Source organism: Varanus komodoensis, unplaced genomic scaffold (assembly GCF_004798865.1).
Source record: "Varanus komodoensis strain SLA01 unplaced genomic scaffold, ASM479886v1 scaffold25, whole genome shotgun sequence".
Taxonomy (NCBI): Eukaryota; Metazoa; Chordata; class Lepidosauria; order Squamata; family Varanidae; genus Varanus; species Varanus komodoensis.
Genome location: NW_025335661.1, coordinates 15,383,341 through 15,390,303, shown reverse-complemented (window position 1 = coordinate 15,390,303; position 6,963 = coordinate 15,383,341).

The following is a 6,963-nucleotide window of genomic DNA, read 5'->3' as shown; positions in this document are numbered from 1 at the left end:
GAGAAGATAGCAGCACATTAAAGAATCAACTTCTTCATGCACCAGTACAATTTTAGTAGATTGTCTAACCTAGATTCTGGCAAATTCAGTAGACTAAAAGCAAATGGATTGAACATGACTAGAGATCCTAAATGAATTAGGTAAGTTTGATTACCACCAGCAGCCACTGGTCTTTGTCTCTCGGGCAGTTCCACAGGCCAAAAGCCATTTCGTCCTTGCCTTTCAACCAACATCAGAGACTTGCAGCTGACAAAGTCCCTTTATAGTATCCAAGAAGCAGGAAAGCAAAACAAATTCAGTCAGGATCTCCAGGTGCAAGGAATCACTTTCTTTTACTTCTTGCTGCTGATTATCCTCACCTTCTTCTACTTGTTTATCATCCAGTGTATCTTCAACCACAGTTTCACACTGTTGAGGTCTCAAGTTGAGCAACTCCTTCCCAAGTTCAGCTCGAGTCCCATGAGCAACTTGACTTGGCCTCAGCTCAGGAGCAGTGACCGAATAACTTGACTGAACCTGAGATTTCTGCTGTTCTTACCACTGAGTTGCTTCAGGGCTTCTGACTTGTGGCAGGATATCCCGGGGCAATCTCAGTGGGCAGCAACTGCAACAGGCTGGAAGGTAGGCATAAACACAGCAGAGGCAGTGCAAAACGGTGAAGGGCAGGCTCTGGCTCTCCTTTTTGGCATGGGGATGCTTAACAACGTTGCCCCCTGCCCCCACACCCTCCACTACCTCCCTTTTCTCTGTTAAAGTTGGCTCTTGAGACTCTTCTCAAAAATGTATTGCAATGACTTGAGACTTGACTTGGACTTGATAGTAAAGACTTGAGACTTGACTTGAGACTCAGAATAAAGAGGCTGAATGTATTGCTGTAGAATCATATGTATACATGTAGACACATGTGCAATTCTAGAGCAGGGGATAACAATGGTAAATAGGAAATACTTTTACAGAGAGGAGACAGCTGCTGGGGAATTGCTGCTTGCATGCTCTCCCAAATCTATCTTCCTCTGCATTCAGATGCTTTTGAGGCTCTCCCTCATGCCCTGGCATCCTCTGAAGAAACCCAGCTGTTGGTTACAGAGACAGGTCTTCCCAGGGTGGTGTCTCATCTGTAGAATTTCTCTCCAGCAGTGCTCTAATGCTGTTATCTTTTCTATGCCAGGCCAAGGTGTTTTTACTCTCTCAAAACTTTTGCGCCTTTTAATGTACTGTGTGGGTTACAAAACATTGTGTTCTATTTGTATTTTGTCTTGTTTTGGTGAAATGCCTTGAAAGCTGTGCTGAACTGTGGTATACAATTAGAATTAATACACACAAACAAAGAGGTAATTGTATTATTTGGTGCTAGAGACAGGACAACAGACATACTTGTAGTATTGTCTTGGTTTGCTCATATTTGTCCATAAAGCTAATGGTGTGGGTTTGTTTATTCCACCAACTCTAAGCTTCCAGAACATAGTGAGGGTACAATCCCATGCCAGCTTAGTTAGAAAAAGACCTACAGCTCCCAGCATGCTGCAACCAGATGCTGGTTAGGGCATGCTGAGAGTTGGAGGTCTTTTTATTCTGTCTAAACCAGCATGAGCATTGTTCCTTAAGCTACCTAGACAGTTTAGCTCTACCTCCACTGCTTGCCTGCACCACCAATTCCCCTCTTCTTCTTGGTCCTTCTCTTTTACTCTCCTTTACTTTGAGCTAACCTTCCAATATTTCTTAATTCAAATGTGCGATATTTCTTATGTGTACATATACAGAGAAACACAAAAAGTGAGCAAGTTTCCACAGCACTTGTATAAAACACAGTGAATTTTAACATGCCATTAGATGTGGACAATGGAAACCTCTTTCCATAAAGGTGCTGCATTTTTACTGATGTGTTGACAGATGTGTTAGGAAACCCTGCTTGGTCTCCATTATGTATGTATAAGATGAAAGAGTGACTGAATTTACTTATTGTCATTCTGCTCTGATGTGGAAAAGCTGGAAGAAACAAATTGAATTCTGTTAAGGGATTATCTCTTATGTCCTTTTGCCGATGCAAAGTCAAATTAGAAATCAGAAATGACAGTGACTCAGTAACTCATTGGACAAGGTTTTCTCCCTCTTAAAATTTCAGAATAACTCTAATATTTAACTCTCACTCTCCAGGAACAGAATACCTTTGTTAAGGCCAAGAAATAGCACAAACTAGTGTCAATATTCAAAGTGTCAATGCCTTGGAGCTGGACTGAAATTTAGTCACTGTTTAAGTCCCATTTATTTCAGTGGAATCACATTTAAAATCTCCCAGCTAAGTCTGGGAGTTGCTAGAAATCTTTCTGAGCTATGCCTCTTGAAAAATTCTGAGCTGTGCCTTTTGAAAACTTTGGCTGAGAACTCCTATGTTGAGCACTTCATTATCAAGTAAATCAGAGCATTACTTGCAGCTAGAGACTGAGCAATTTTCCACAGAAGTTGCCAGCCCAACCTCCAGGTGGCCCAACTTCCCAGGTGAGCATGGGAATCACCTGTATTCAAATGTGCCAATCAGTGCTCACAGCGGGGAATTCAATCCAATGGGCATCTGTCATAGCTACCGGGTCAGCAGGGCTATAAAAGGGGACTCCGCCATGTGCTCTTGAAAATCATAATACATAGTTTGGCTTCTCTCATTCTTGTCGTGCTTAAATGGGTGAAGCACGTCAGGTCTGGAGCGCTCCTCTCCTTCACTTCCACTATGAGTTCTGTCTAGCTAACATAATTCTTCTGAAAAATAAATTAAGTTTACTTGGCAAGAGCCAGTGTGAAGTGGTGGTCAAACTGCTGGGGCTCAGATGATTGGGGTTCTAGTTCCCACTCAGCCAAGAAGCTCATTGGGAGACTTTGGCCAGTCACTGTCTCTCAGCCAAACCTATTCCACAGGTCTTGTTATTGAAAATGGAGCTATGTAAGCCACCTTGGTTTCCTCACAAGAGAAGAAAAAGGTGGGATATAAATGCAATGCACTACTACTACTACTACTTTATAGTCAGCAGGGTCAGAGTATTTTGCTTGAGCAAGAAATATGAAAGCAACTCATTACAGGATAAAAAACATAAATCATACATTTTTGGATGAAAAATCACCTCCACAGCGTCTAATTCTCCCAGATTTCTCATCACGCTGCTCCTCTTCTTGAAGTGCCCACCTTAAAAGACCTGTCTCCCCATCTCCTGCTTTCTCTCATAATCTGGATAACTAACCACTAACTCACTCCCTTTTTACTTTCTCTTAGCTGGTCACTTCCACAAAGCATTCCTTATTAGCTGAATTGACTCCTGTCGAGCTCACTGTTCTAATGACAATGGTTTGGTTCTTTCTAGGCTGTTATACTGGCAAATTTTTAGTGTTATCTGACACATCTTTGTAAAATGAAGCATAACCACACAAATACAGTGCTTTGCAGAAGAATTAGCACCCCCTCTTGACTCTTCTATGTTTTATTTTGTTACTTACAGCCTGGAATAGAAATGAAATTAATTGGCATGGTTACTGCCTGATGTGCATAAGATAGTCAACCCTGTGAAGGTGCAAAATATTTTGTGGTGCAAAAGTAAGGTAAGCAAAAACAGACAGACAGATGAGATTGAATAGGTATTCACTCCCCTAGTCAATGTTTGGTAGAAGCACCTTTGGGAGAAATTACAGCTATGAGTCTTCCTGGGTACATTTCTATCAACTTTGTGCGACCGTATTTCACAATGTTTTGCCTATTCTTCTTGGCAAAACTCCTCCAGCTGTCAGAGTGGATGAAGACTGTTAGTGAACAGTGACTTTCTCAAGTCTTGCTACAGATTTTGGCTTGAGGACTGAGCTTTGACTTGGTGATATTAAGACATTTGCATCCTTACTTTTAAACTACTCCAGCATTACTTTGGCTGTGCATTTAGAGTTATTGTCCTGCTGGAAGGGGAATCCCTACCCCAGTTCCAGAACCTTGCAAACTGAAACTAGTTTTCCTCTAGAATTTCCCTGTGTTTGGCTCCATCCCTCTTGCCTCGAATGCTGAGCAGTTTCTCATCCTTGCTGAGGAAAACCATCCCTACAACATGATACTGTGACCATCTTGCCTCACCAAAGGGCTGCTGTTAACACAGCAATGAGCACTGTTAGCTTTTTACTGCACGTAGAATTTTGCAGCAAGGTCAAAGAGTCCAGTATTGGTTTCATCATGCCGGAAAATCCTTTCCCACATATTTGATGCTGCCTTGTTGCAAATTCCAAAGGGGCTTTGATATGGGGCTGTTTCAGCTACTTTCATTTTGAGCTTTCTAGGACCTCTCCATGGGAATAGGGTTCAGCACCAGGGATAGTTCCAATGAAGTGCAACATCAAAGCTGCTCCCCCAGTCTAAAACCTCTTGGGCCTTTTATTGTCATTTTTCATACCCATTTTAACATCAATGATTTTAAAAAGCATATAAGTTAATACTTAAAAGGACTTTGAGGGACCATTCCTATACTCCCTTAGAAGTTTGCTGAGAAGCAATACTCCTATGATGTTTAGTACCCCTACAATAATACTCTGTCAGTATTATTGCCTCTGAAGCTGATGGTAGGTGGATAGTATTTTGTCCTCTTAATGAACAAATCAGCTCTGCTTATTATTTCTTCTTGTGCTGGATTGTTCAGGATGCTTAAAATTTTCATGCTGATTTTATTATATTGTCTTGGATCCAGTTAGTCATAGTTAAAGTCATAGTGAATCATAGGCATATCCACTGACTTCACTATGAAGCTTAGCTAGCTACAATTAATGTAAGGTACTTGCTTTACATATGAGTAAATCTAAATGCAGCCCATTCCATTTTCTATGTATTTTATGTTTGTACAGCACCCAGATAATAAATATATTTTACAAGGCAAGTAATAAATTCACATAACAAATAAAGACAGGTTGCAATCCAATTCTCCTTGATATCAACCAGCTCCTTTTCTTTGCCATTTTAGGGGGCATTCAGTTTAGTGGGCTTATACTGTATCCGTGCTTATTTTCCTAGTCAAAGAATTCTAACCTCTGTACCAAGTCCTTTTATGTTCTTCTATATTTCTTTTATACTATCTGACAGATAAATAAGAGGAGTCATGAAAAGTTTCCCAGCCCAGTGTGAGAGATGCTTTTTTTAGCCATCCCTCCTACATTCACACAGGCTGGATTCAAATCTTTGCCATGGTGACGTGGCTACTACTGGAAAAAACCCCCTGCTTTTGGTTTTTACATCACCCCAGTAGCGTATGGATAGTTCTGTCACCATTCATGATGTTCCTTCCCATCACTGGCTGGATTGACAGGAACGTGCTCATGCAGAAAGGAGAAAGATGAACTAAAAAAGCACAAGAGAGAACATCATTTTGTTCTGGTCATGAAATAACGAGGGGCAACAGAATAGCATGTGGTGCTGCTGGAGGTGGGTCCTTCCTACATGGCCCATTACCACATGAACTGGATGATGGGCTTTCATTAAGAATACTGACTTTCCAGTGATTGTCTGAATTGCATCTCCAATATTTCTGTTCAGCAGAATAATATAAATCAATTGAAAAGGACTAGTGACATAGAACTTGTTTTCTCAGCAAATTTATGAAAAATATTAAACTTTTCCTTCATTTCTGGTAGTCTTTATCTTCATCATGCAGCTCATGTTCCCACGACTGTGTACTGAACTCACTGCATCGATTCTATTGAGATGAATAGAAAGGTAAATTAAACTGTTCCATCTTTATTTCTCCAGTCAAAACATAATGATCCCCTTTTCCTTTTAAAAACAGAATGGTAGCTCTATCAAGCACTGATGGGATTGGGATTATGATAAACCTAACTCTTATGACTGGTAAATTGGAAGCAACAGAATTTTCTGACAATGGCAGCAGTTAAAAGCACTTTATTCTATTCACCTATAATCTCCTTGATGCTACTTTTTCATAGTGCTTTACTTGAATGGATTATGGTGTCTGAAACATCAAGGGGCTTTGTTGGATGTTTGTTTAAATACACATTTACAATTACAATTCCCTTACTTGGATGGATTACAGTTGTCATAAACATAGAAGGTTTAAAAGAAAACCTTCCAGAAAGTGATATCTGTGGAAACTATGGGTTGCAGACACTTGAAGATGCACACACTTCTGTCATGTTAAGGAATCTTTCTAAATATTTGTTTTCATTCAGAACTCATGGTGCTTGGCCTACTTACAGTCAGTTCAGACCTTCTGGAAAAGCACCCCATCCATTCCCTGACAGCCTCCCATATGGGGAGGAGGAAGAAGAGAGAAAATGAAAGGGAAAGGGAGGGAGTAACTCATCTACAATCTACTATAGCTTTGTCCACCATTGACTTCTGGCTTGGGCTCACAAGCCAAAGTGGCCCTTGAGAAAGAAATAAAGGTTGCCTGATCCTGATTTAGAAGCAAGGGCCTATCAGGGCTGCAAGGAAGGAAGGAAGAGTCTGAGCTGACAGAACAGCATCCAATACGTCTGTTTGCGTAATATGGAGGCAGACGCGTTGCAGAGCAAGAAACTGACCCAATTCACACACACAGACTCAATCTCTCTCTCTCTCACACACACACACTTTGTCACATGAGGATATGCCTAGGAATGCACTTTTGAATGTATGTTGACGCACCCATCTCATTCAAATCAGTGAGGTGCACCCTGGCCTGGGCTGCCCTTTGCAAGCCTATGCTCACCATCCTTGGGTGAATTGGATACAAACCAACAGTTCCCAATCTAGCAAGAGATAACAAAGGAAATGGGAGAAATACTAAGACATGCTGATATTACAACTGTCGTGAGCTAGCTGTCCCCTCCTAAACAAGACAAGCATTTCAGCAATTATTAAAAGAGCCTTTATTCCATACAGCAAGAAAGTATTCACAAGCTCTGAAACATGCACTCCAGGTGGAAAGTTGACCTCCTGCTCTGATCCTATTCACCCAA